The 12,656-nt window shown below is 37.0% G+C and overlaps 1 protein-coding gene and 2 pseudogenes across 1 annotated transcript in view; 2 read left to right on the top strand and 1 right to left on the bottom strand.

Moving 5' to 3' along the window:
• The window catches only part of HTR2C (5-hydroxytryptamine receptor 2C), a 115,884-nt gene that overhangs the window by 45,013 nt on the left and 58,215 nt on the right, over positions 1-12,656 (top strand). The window lies entirely within an intron of this gene.
• LOC114906086 lies at positions 7,323-7,846 on the top strand (annotated as a pseudogene).
• LOC114906083 lies at positions 10,400-12,495 on the bottom strand (annotated as a pseudogene).

Raw genomic sequence — 12,656 nt, forward strand, 5'->3', positions numbered from 1 at the left:
AGGAGGTTTAGAATGAACTGATGTATGAGGCATTCTGACTAGCTCCAGGGATTCCCCCACTGCTTAATTTGAGAGGAGCCCTTAAGTTCCACAGCACATCACATTTTCAAATCCGCTTCATCCTATGTATATAAAGGCTCCCACACACTTCTTTCTGCAGGCATAAACTCCCAGACGAGTCAGTGACACATTTCAGGGTATTTGCCCCTTTTGACACCAAAACATCCATGAAACACAGTCATTCCTTCAAGAAGTTATCTTAGGCTCATGCACGAGGTGATGGTACAAATCCTGGTGATTTTGCTGTAGTGATATTCCTCACTCTTTGCCTCTGGTCCAGCTTCAGGAAAAAGATGAGGGGGAAAGGATATAAATGCTCCAGTAGGCTGGGAATGCGAATAGAATGGTCCACAGACGTGGAAAGTACTTGCTGATTCCCTTTACAAGACAGACTTGATTTGCATCCCATCTTGTTCTCCGTGTATCTGTTGCTTCTGACTATTTACCACTTTCCTGCATGATAAGGCTCACAAGGAGGAATTCCTCAGCTTCACCCCATTTCAGGTCTATTCCAGGCTTTTCTTTCAGTGTCAGAGCACATGGGGTAAGGATTTTGTTTGTAATCATATTTCTCAACTTGAAGATGTTGTTCCAAATACACCCTCTCCTTTTAAAAAAAAAAGAAAGAAGGATTTGGAAACTCTTGACGACAAGTTAGTGGAGGAGGCCCATTAATACTGTCATAAATTTCTTCCAGGGTAGGATAAAATAGTTGAGCAAAAAATGCTATCCCCATCCTGGAGACTGGTTCATCAGATTGAATCCAAATTCACAAATCTGAAGTGCCAAATTACAGTTCAAACATGGAGTATCTGGACAGTCCAAGGAAGCTTTTTGTGCTGGTAGTGATGTAACTTTAGGTGTTTTTGCTAGTCTTGACATTCACTCTCAAGAGAAGATACCACAGGAGAAGATTTTAATGCAGAGGAATCTAGACCTGAGATGAGATATAGAAGATCAAAAGTAGATATTCTGCTTCCACACAAGCTATGTCATTCCAGAATGACAAGTTATGTCTCTACCAAAGATCTTTCTCTGTAGCAAGAATGTTGGAAAACTTAGGTACCAGGAACCTATGCAGTGAGACCAGCTGCTAAGCAGCTCGGCCACAGAGGGCAAGAGCCGGTTGTTAGAAGCTTCTAGTACACTACTAGGTCTGTCTCTCATTGGTCCAGAATCTGGGTGGGGCTTATTATGTCAATAATCGGGAATTGTGACACCATAGAACACGTAGAGACTGACATCTGTGTTATTAACTGAGCTATGTGAAACATTACATTACAAACAAACATTACTAAGGCAGACTGTAACTTCAAGAAGTTTACAGTATACCAGAAGAGATAAAAAGAAAATTACAGGGCTTCCCTGGTGGCGCAGTGGTTGAGAGTCCACCTGCCGTTACAGGGGACACAGGTTCGTGCCCCGGTCCGGGAAGATCCCACATGCAGCGGAGCGGCTGGGCCCGTGAGCCATGGCCGCTGAGCCTGCACGTCCGGAGGCTGTGCTCCACAACGGGAGAGGCCACAGCAGTGAGAGGCCCGCGTACCGTGCAAAAAAAAAAAAGAAAAAGAAAAAGAAAAATACAGCAAAATATAGATATTAAGACACAGGTGTACTCAGGGTACCATGGGAAGATATAGCAAGGAATAATTAATTCTGTATGTTAATTACTAAAACTAAACTAAACTACTAAACTCTGCAGAAGTACTGTCGCAGCTGGGTCTTTAATTATGTGTAGGAGTTTGTCTAGTGGACCAGGAAAAGGATCTGAAGAAGGGGTATTTTACAGATGTCATTCTAGGCACTCCAGTCCTTTCCCTAACTAAAATAAAGTTTTACTTATCCTTGCCAGGTTTTCCAGATGTACATTCAAAATGTACAAAGGTATGGGAAAATGAAAGTGGAAAAATGGCTAGAGATGGGATTAGAGTAAAAAGCAAAATATTAGATCTCAGAGAAATAATTCTTCATGACATAGGTATGACCTCTTTACTTAGGTTTTATACTTGATGGGAAGAGGAAATATCTGGGCAAAAACACTTGTAAACCATAACTAATGCTGTATTTCTTAGAAAGCTAAGCAAAATTAACTATTTAATGAAATCCTATAGATTTATTTTTATAATGCATGTAATATTCTTAGTGACTTTCCTGTGAAGTCGTGGAACCTAAAACTATACCTAGGGTGTACCTAGCCAGTGCTACAAATTTGTAGGACAACAGACCATTTTATATGATTAATTAGCAGGAAGTTAAAATGTGACTTGGGTACTAAGAATATACAGTAATATTAGGTAATCAACATCTAAAATGTTATGCAGGTATTAATACCATGACAATATAATAAAAAAACACAAATTCTCCTCATCCAAAATGAAGCCATGCATTGTTCAAATTACTGGCTGAAAGAAATCTTGTGTTCATCAAGTTCCACACAGAAAATTATATAATAAATAGTATTCTGCTTTGTAAACAGTCCTTTCCCTAACTAAAATAAAGTTTTACTTATCCTTGCCAGGTTTTCCAGAGAATACAGTCAGCCCTTTGTATCTGCGGGTTCTTCATCTACAGATTCAACCAACCACAGGTCAAAAATTAAAAAAAAAAAAAAAAAAAAATTCCAGAAAATTCCAAAAAGCAAAACTTGAATTTGCCACACAGCTGCAACTAGTTACATAGCAATTACATTGTACTAGGTATTATAAGTAAACTAGATATGATTTATGCATTCGGGAGGATTAATATGCAAACACTACACCATTTTATGTAAAGGACTTGAGCATCTGCCCAGAGTCCTGGAACCAATCTGAACCCCACCCCCAACACCGAGGGATGACTGCGTTAACTAGCAGAGTGTTTTTCTATAAGTCTTTCATTTTTATCTGCTTCTACTTAATAGCACTGCCCTATTTTGGGCTATTTGACCATAAATTTCCATTCTGTCTCCTTTCAAAATCAATATGTAATGTTTAGGAGGGCTAAAGAGATATTCGGATGATGACTTGAAAAAGATATTCTACATCAGACAATCAGGCTCACCTTTCTCCTTGATACTTTTCCTCAACCCTAAGCTAAAACTAAAAGAATAGCTTTTACCTTAAAGTACCTTAAAGTATCAGAATATGTAAAAATGCTGGAAACTGGTCTTAGCATTTCACACAAGTCCTATAAAATCAAACAAAAAGAAATCTAAAACCCCAGCAGAAATTAATAAAGAGTATTGGATGCATGGTAGAACTTTTAAATGTTTATAAAAACTACAATGATGTGACTAGAATGAGAAACAATACTAAAGTTTGTCAACCCAAAGGACCACAAACTATAAAGAGTCCAAAAGGCAGTTTATTTGGGGTCTTAGAATTGCTATTCTGGGATCACAGATTCCAGAGGAACACAGAATAGTGTCCCATCAGAGGAAATGGATAGGGGTTTTTACGGGAAAAAGCGGGAAGCTCATGCAGGCTTAGACAAGTTGTTTCCCAAGAATTTGGATTGGAGGATAAATTTGTTCTATAAATACAATTGGGTTATTGAGCATATCTCATCTATTACTACGGAAAGGTATGTTTTCTCTAGTTCAGAAAAAGTACAGTTCTCAGCATTTTTCTTTCCTTTTGGCAACTCAGCAACTATTCAGCAGTTTTATTTAGACTGTTCAGCAAAAGTTCAGCACAAGCAGTGAACATGGAGGTCCTCAGGGCACGTCTCAGTCATTACTGACCTTGCTCCTTTCACATGTTCAACCTAAGTTCTATCTCCTCGGTTAGGATGGAAAAGTGGTAAAAGGAGATCTTGACTCACTCTCAGTCTTGCTTTCCAACTTCCTGATATGACAAGGGAAGCTGGAAGACTAGAAAATCTGCATTAATCTAAAAAACTGGCAGTAGAGAAAGTATAGAATACTATATAGTTGGCGTATATACGCCAAATGTGGGAATAAACATTTTTTAAAGCACGTTACTGTAAATTCACAGAGCCACATGATTTTTATAGCTACTCTTATAATTTGACAAAAATTAAGAGCGGGTCTACTGTAATCAACTTCCTACATCTCAATATAAAGTTCTTCCTTCCAGCCCTTTAACTCCTTCATTCACAAATATTGTGTTCTATGACATCATTGCAGATCTCCTTGACTTTTGTCCAACTCTCTTGCTTCCTCCAAACTTCACTTTCTTCCCTTTTCCAGCTTTATCTTATAAACCTGGGGAGAGTTAAGTTTATCATACTCAGTATTTCCAGAATATCATGGGTACTACCTCTGTCATGGCACTTAACTCATTGTAGTGAAATTTTTGTTTGCATGTTTGTCTCTCCATTATACAGTGAATCCCTAGTTATTAACATAGAAAAATTTTCAATGAAACACAATACAAATTGAATTAACAGGGTGAAGTCATGGCTTTTAATACGTATATTCAAATCCAAATTATCAACTGCATCACTTTCAGTGTTAATATCACCAAACCTCAGGGGTTTTGGGCTTTGATCTGTAACTAATTTATGAGTTTACTGTGATGCATAAATGATATAATCTGTAAAGTTTCCTGGAAAAAAATATATACCTAACTAATGCTAGTTTCTTTTTATCTAATGAATTTAAGGATTTTTAAACATATTATGAAATATATAAATATGGCATTGTGATAGGTTAAACACAATAAACTATAATTAATCCTGGTAGAGCCTGAAAATCATTTAATAAACTTCAATGCATATTTCTAATAAACATTTTTCAAAGACGGAAATAGAAAAGTCATTTCTTAATATATTCTAAGTCAACAGCCAGTATAACAATGTGTGGATGTAGGATTAAACATATAAAAACATTTTTTAAAAAGTTAAAAGTACAGCGATAGGTCATACTATTTATGATAGATGAGATATCAAAATCAATGATAAAAGAAAACATGTTAGATAAATTTAGACTCTTGCCTCATTTCACACACGAAAATAAATTCTAGGAAGATTAAAAAGTTGACTATTTAAAACCTATCCAAGTAAACACAAGAAGAAATTGAAAAGGATATTTAGCCAACTATTGGATATTTACCTAACATCTAAGACAAAGAAACCATAGGTGATTACACAAATGAGAAGACTGAGAGATTTGGCTACATAAAAATATAACATTTCTGACTACGGAAACATTTTTTTAAAATGTAAAGTAGAACATAACTAATTATCAGAGAAATGCAAATCAAAACTACAATCAGGTATCACCTCACACTGGTCAGAATGGCTATCATCAAAAAGACTACAAACAATAAATGCTGGAGAGGGTGTGGAGAAAAGGGAACCCTCTTACACTGTTGCTAGGAATGTAAATTGGTACAACCACTAGGGATAACAGTATGGAGGTTCCTTTAAAAACTAAAAAATAGAACTACCATATGACCCAGCAATCCCAATCCTGGGCAGATATCCAGAGAAACCATAAATTGAAAAGATACATGCACCCCAATGTTCACTGAAGCACTATTTACAATAGCCAAGACATGGTAGCAAACTAAATGTCCTTTGCCAGAGAAATGGATAAAGATGTGGTATATATATATATATATATATATATATATATATATATATATATACAATTGAATATTCCTCAGCCATAAAAAAAGAACAGAATAATGCCATTTGCAGCAACATAGATAGACCTAGAGATTATCATATTAAGTGAAGTCAGACAGAGAATGACAAATATATATCAATCATATATGGAATCTAATTTTTTAAATGATACAAATGAACTTATTTACAAAAGAGAAACAGACTTACAGATATCAAAAACAAACTTATGGTTACCAAAAGGGAAACATCGTGGGGGGGGATAAATCAGGAGCTTGGGATTAACATACACACACCACTATATAAGATAGATAAGCAACAAGGAGCTACTGTATAGCACAGGGAACTATACTCAATATTCTGTGATAACCTATATGAGAAAAGAATATGAAAAAGAATGGATATATGTATAACTGAATCACTTTGCTGTACATTTGAAACTAACACATTGTAAATCAACTATACTCCAATAAAATTTTTTAAAAAACGTAAAGTAGACTGGGATAAAATAATTGCAGCAAGAAACAAACATAAGCAAAATTATAAGATAAAGCAATGACTGACATAAAATATTTGTCTCAAATATTTAACAATTGTGTTAAAATACTATGTTATAAAATATACCTATAGGTTTATTTAGAAGAACAGTGTATAATGCATCCCCTAGACACTGGGAAATGAATATGAACATGATGTTTCCATATTCTCATTCATACTTCTGTTCAAAATCACCATTTCCATTCTGCATATCAGTAATATGATCTCAGTGTGCAAAATTTTCTACAATTTCTAAACTGTGTGAGATTATACAATTTTAAGATGTGTTTATAACACAAAAATTATATGTGGATATCAGTCTTTAGTCCTTCCAAAATTCTCTCTTCCTTAAAAGCAACAAGAAATTTTACAAAAATTGTCAGAATCAACTAATTCAGGACTCTGGAAGTTACTTAAAAGCTCAAAGCAATCCAGGGAGTGTTTATTCAAAAAAATGACTGAATTTTGCTAAGAGCAGCAGTCTCTGTAGCATTTTAACTTGCCCTATTTCATTACCCGTCTCAGGCTCCCGGGTAGCCTTGAAAACCAAGAGCCTGCAATCTCAGTGCAAACTAGCAGCCCAATACCTACCAGAGGGAACAGAGTTAGCACACTCCTTCAGAGCCTCATTTCCAGAGAACTGTCATTATTTGACATGTCTGGTGGTCCCCTGGAAGAATTAACACCAATTCTTCAAAAACTTTTTCAAAAAAAAAAAAAAAACTTTTTCAAAAATTTTTTTAAAAAGAGGAATTCTTCCCTACTCTTTTTATGAGACTGATAATACCCTGATACCAAAACCAGACAAAAATAGCATAAGGGAAAAAAAATATAAATCAATATCCTGTATGAATATAGATGCAAACATCCTTAACGAAATACTAGCAAATATATGAAAAAGGTTGGACACCAATAAAATGGGTATTATCCCAGAAATGCAAAGTTGGGGCAAGCCGCTCAGGCGGTCCTGCGGATCTGTCTTTTGCTTCAACAGTGTTGGGGCAAAACAGACCGAGGGACGCCCCTTGCTCCAGCCTCCAACCACCCTCCAACCTTTTTTCCAGTCGCAACTTTCGGAATCAGCCACTCAGCCACCCTCAGCTTTCGGGACCAGCCAACGCCATTTTTTGAGCTTAACTCCGTATTACCGATCAACCATGAGCTCCCAGATTCCTCAGAATTATTCCACTGAGGTAGAGGCTGCCATCAACCGCCCAGTTGACATGCATCTGGGTCCTCCTACACCTACCTCTCTCTGGGCTTCTATTTCCACCGCGAGGATGTGGCTCTGGAGAACGTGGGCCACTTTTTCTGCGAATTGGCCAAGGAGAAGCACGAGGGCGCCCAACGTCTCTTGAAGATGCAAAAACAGTGCAGCAGCCGCGCCCTCCTCCAGGAGCGCAGAAGCCGTCCCAAGATGAGTGGGGTAAAACCCAGGACGCTATGGAAGCCGCCATTCTCATAGAGAAGAACCTGAGCCAGGCCCTTGCGGACCCGCAGGCCGTGGGTTCTGCCCGCGCAGACACGGACCCCTGTGACTTCCTGGAGAGCCGCTTCCTGCAGGAGCAGCTGAAACTCATCAAGCAGATGGCGACCACCCGACTAACCTCCACAGGCTGGCTGGTCCCAGGCTGGGCTCGGCCAGTATCTCTTTGAAAGGCTCACCCTCAAGCACAACTAGGAGCCTCCAGAGCCCAGAGGCCTTTGAGGAGCCCCCCTGGTGTCAGGGCTTCTGCCTGAAGCCCGTCTCTGCAGCCACTAGGGCTTTTTAACAGCCCTGGGGCCCTCTCCCAAGCCTTGGACCAAATGGAAACAATAAAGCTTTTGGCAACAACAACAAAAAAAAAAGCAAAGTTGGTTCAACCTGTGAAAATCAATCAGTATAATGCCCCTTATTAACAGAATAAAGGGAAAAACACTACCTGATTACCTTAATAGACTCAAAAAAGCATTTGACAAAATCCAACCCCTTTTGTGATAAAAACAGATATGTGGAATCTAGAATAATGGTACAGATGAACCGGTTTGCAAGGCAGAAATTGAGACACAGATGTAGAGAACAAATGTATGGACACCAAGGGGGGAAAGCTGGATGGGCGGGGAGGGTTGGTGGGATGAATTGGGAGATTGGGATTGACATATATACACTAACACGTATAAAATACATAACTAATAAGAACCTGCTGTATAAAAAAATAAAATTCAAAGAAGTATTTAGCTCTGAAACAAAAAAAGTGATATTTTAAGAATAAAGTTGTATTACTAAAAAAAAAAAAAAGTACTGAATCATCTCCATCAATCCTCAACCACACCTCAGTTCCCCCTTCCTAGCCCTTGAGGTCAGGTGTTGGCTAACTACATCCATGTGCCAAATCCTGCTGACTACTGATATTGATAAATAAAGTTTTCTCGGAATACAGTCACACCCATTCTTTCAAGGATCGCCTATGGCTGCTTTCAACCTACAAAAGTAGAGTTGAGTAGCTGCGAAGACTAAAATATATATTACTTAGCCCTTTACAGAAAATGTTTGCCATTCTCTGGTTTAAGATGCCGTTTGAAAATCCCAAGTTTTTCCTTGCTTGTTTTTTGGTTTTGTTTTGTTTTTCCATTGGCTTTCTTCTCTCTTAATTGCTGCATGTGAAAAAAAATAAAATGCCCTTCTACTCCATGTGTGCTTTTCTTTTGTCCAGTTAATTTATTTAATTAGTTTTTCATCTTATAATATTTCTCACTATACTATAAAATCATGAGAACAAGTATAATGTTTGCCTTCTGTATCATTATCTCCATCTACCTACTATATATTAAAAACTTAATATTTATTAAATACATAAATCAATGCCACATCAGTAAAACACCTTAAACTTATTTTGGAACAAGGAAGAGAATAAATCCATAAATTAATAAAATATACCAATTCTCCTAAAATTCATTTCAATATACTTCTACCATATTAACAATTCATACTAATAATTTGAGTAATGTATTACTCTGAAAAGAACATGCCTATTATACAATGTAGTAGTTACTTCAATACTTGGCTCCTGAAACATACTGTCACTGGTTTTGTGGGGTTTTTTGTTTTGTTTATTTTTACATTTAACCTAATTTTATTCATGCTTGCCTTGGGATGGGGAATAGGTCATTCAGTAAAAACATACAGTAGAAACAAAATATGTCTTATCATGTACAACTTTTAAACTACAATAATTATGTACCTTAATTACTTCCATGCACACATGTCTAACATTACAGTTTTCTTTTTAAATAAACACAATTAAGACTTCTAGGAGCATTTTATAATAAAGTAATTCCTAATTTTTCTTTGTAGATAGATCAAGTACCTCCAAAATACAAATTCCTATACACAGTGAGCGCTTTACTTAAAATGAATACTTAAGTAAATTAAGTACATGGACAGCCTTAGGATAAGCTGACATATATTCAGCTAAGTAGACAACAAACCATAGTGCCAAATGGAAAAAGTGTATTTGCAAATAAATTTCAAAAACTAAGTTAACTTTTTAGAATTAAATACAGAAAATATATTGATTTGCTAAAATAAATAAGATGTGATGTAGTAACACTTCACTATAAAGAATGCATACCAGAACATTTATAAACGGTGAGTGAATCTTAAGAATAGTTTACTGCAATAAACGCTGGCTAAATAGAAGTGCATATTGTGAAGCACTATGGGTAGTATATGTTTTGCCACATACTTCTGTTACCTTGAGGTAGATAACACATGTGTACCAAATTCGTCATTCATTTTCAGTTGCTGCTGGTATCATGTGTTTTTAAGAAATGTGTACCGTAGGAAAAACTTGAAAATACTCAAGAATGAAAAATATTTTAAGAAAAAAATAGATATTTTCATGCAATTATGTACAGTCTCACTGTGTAAATTTCAAGGCAAGATTTTTGTTTCCTGTAAAACAGATCATTGTTCTATGAGAGAATGTTTTTTACTTGTCTTAGTGCATTTCTTTTGTCTCCTCCCGCATTGCATTATTTTGCTCTATTCTTTATTTTTGTGTGCAAATGACATGCCAGTTAAAATGAAAACCATCTCACATGTAGAAAAAAAGTCTGGATTTTAAAAACCAAGAAAAAAATGCTTTCTAAATGACACCATCTGATTCAAGTAAAAAAATGACTTAAACACTAGTAATAACAAAGACAAAACACATTTCATGAAGAATACAAAAAGAAATGCGTGCTGAGTGTTTTAGTTCAGATGTTTCAGAATGCTGCTGTATGTTTTATGAGGAATCTGAGGGGAAGATTTCATAGCAGGAGGTGTTAATGTGGCCTGCATTGACTTAAGTGGTGACCCGGCTGGACTGTGAAACTGTGGGATGCCTATGGATTCAAGTTGCTTGTTAAAGAGGAACTCCCCACTGTTGTTCAGAAATCCTTCCTCACTTCCTCTCTCCTCAAGCTTCCCATCCTCTACCGGCTCAGTTTCTAGCATTTCAATATCTTCTTCCTTGCTAAAGAACTTGTCCAGGTAACTGGGGTAAGTGTTTTCCTTTTCAATTTGCTCATCCTTCCTTACCTCACAACAAAACTGACTTACGAGAAAACAGTCCTCCCCATCACCCACAAACTGGCTATCCCAAGAAGACTGGTACAAGCCTTCTGAGCCAAATTGGCCATTCTTTTTTCCTGTTTTTCTCGGCTTACTGACTTTGATATCAAACTTTTCAATTCTAGTTGGGACACTGAGCTATTCAAGTCATTTAATTTGTCATCAACAGCAGTAGGCTCATGTTGTGAACTAAGTTGAATAGTTCCTGCAATAAAGGAATCAAAATCAAATCCCTGATTCTTTTCCCTTTCTTTTTCAGCAAGTTGCTGTGATGCTATTGGACTTTAACCAATCCATTCCTTTCACATTTTGACTTGCCTTTCTTATCAGATTTTTCTTTGCTTTGTTCTTTCCAATAAGTGTGGGTTCATAGTAATGATTAACTTCACTCTCTCTCCAAACTAAGTTATCTAAGTATGATGATGACCTCGTTTTGTAGTTACCAGTATTTGTTTTCATGATGATCTGGGTATTGCCAACAAGGCTCAGTAGAGTAATTGGTCTCAAAAGCAGGATCCTCCAAATACTTTTCACTATCTCCATCCAAATATTTTCGAGATCAACTTGTACTTCTTCTTCATCAATGACATCAGACAGAGCTCTTGGGTCAAGCTGAACTTCATCAATATCAAAGTTGTTATGTATAGGCCAATCATGCTCTGAAAATTGACAATCATGGTACCTTTCCCAGTTATAAATGTGACTATGAGTTTCATCCATAAGCAAAATATCATCAACTTCATCTTTAATATGAAAAGGATGACCTGAAATTGGCTCATCCATTGGAAAAGAATAAATACTCATGTAAGGATGAGAAAGCACTTCTTCTGCTGTCAACCGATCCATGGGGCTAAATGTCAAAATTTGTTCCAGGAAATCCAGTGCTTCTCGACTGATTCCGGGGAGCAGCTGAGTTAAGGGTTTGTGTGGCTCAGTCATGTCATTTCTAATGTAAACTGGAATTATGCTGAGAAGCTCCTGTCAATCTTCCTCATGTACAATAGGAATAGACTCTAAAATCAGCTGCATCTGTTCAAGTTCATGTGCACCTGCAAAGAGGGTTTTACCAGGCAGCATTTCAGCAAAGATGCAGCCTGCAGCCCACATGTCAATGGCTTTAGTATAAGTATTAGGAGAAAGTAAAAGAGGTGGGGATCTGTACCATTTAGGAACCAGTCCTTCAGAAAGATGACCTTAATGGGAATAATGGGGATCCATTATCCATGCAAGACCAAAGTCACCTATCTTCAGCACCAAGTCTTCAGTATTAATGAAAAGATTAGCTGGTTTCAGATCTCTGTGCAGTACGTTTGCTGAGTGAATATATTTGAGCCCACGTAGCAGCTGATACATGAAAAGCCTGGCATGCTCTTCCAGTAACGGGCCCTGCTCCAGCACATTAGCCAAGTCTGCCTCCATGTACTCCTGAACAATGTAAACACTGTTCAGTTTGGTAAGAGAGCCCACACCATCTGTTAACGGGCTTCCACTAGGACCAAGAATTTCAAACACCTTCACAATGTTATCATGGTCAAGTCTAAGAATTTTGATTTCACGTAGAGCATGTTTGACACTCTGGGGATCAGTAAGGACAATTTTCTTGATGGCTACTCTTTTGTCACAGTCATTGTCTACAGCAGAAAAAAACCAAGCCATTGCCTCCACAACCCAATGGTTTTAAGTCCATATACCTAGAGCCCAGATTTCATGAGACTTTTAAATTTCTCTGCCATTTTGAAACCCTTACTATTGCCTCTTTCTTTCAAATTGTTGAACTTGTGTAAATAAGGAAGAAAATTGGCATCAAAAAGAAAGATCTTTCAAAAAGGTAGAAAAAATAATAATTTTGCTTCCACAGCAAGGTGGTTTCATTGCATATGCCAACCAGGCCTGT

Source organism: Monodon monoceros, unplaced genomic scaffold, assembly GCF_005190385.1.
Source record: "Monodon monoceros isolate NGI ecotype Baffin Bay Population unplaced genomic scaffold, NGI_Narwhal_1 Super_Scaffold_22, whole genome shotgun sequence".
In the NCBI taxonomy this organism is placed as follows: domain Eukaryota; kingdom Metazoa; phylum Chordata; class Mammalia; order Artiodactyla; family Monodontidae; genus Monodon; species Monodon monoceros.